This window comes from Platalea leucorodia (genome assembly GCF_965183815.1).
Source record: "Platalea leucorodia genome assembly, chromosome: 8".
NCBI lineage: Eukaryota > Metazoa > Chordata > Aves > Pelecaniformes > Threskiornithidae > Platalea > Platalea leucorodia.
The window spans coordinates 35,321,157-35,321,390 of NC_138830.1; positions in this window are offsets into that span (position 1 = coordinate 35,321,157).

Genomic DNA, 234 nt, shown 5'->3' on the forward strand with positions numbered 1-234 from the left:
CGGCTGCAGGCAAGCTTCTGTTCGGAAAGAATTTCACATTTTACACAAACATTATCGAAACTAGGAAATCCCATTAGGCACATCGAGTCTGAGAGGGGGGCTGTGGCCTTGGGTGGAGAAGAGCAGAGAGGCACAGGGATGCGGTGCCTGCAAGGGAGAACCGACCAGGGGCTGCAGGAACCAGGATGTGCAGAGGTTCCCAGACAGCAAAGACCAGACCACGCCGCCTGCTCC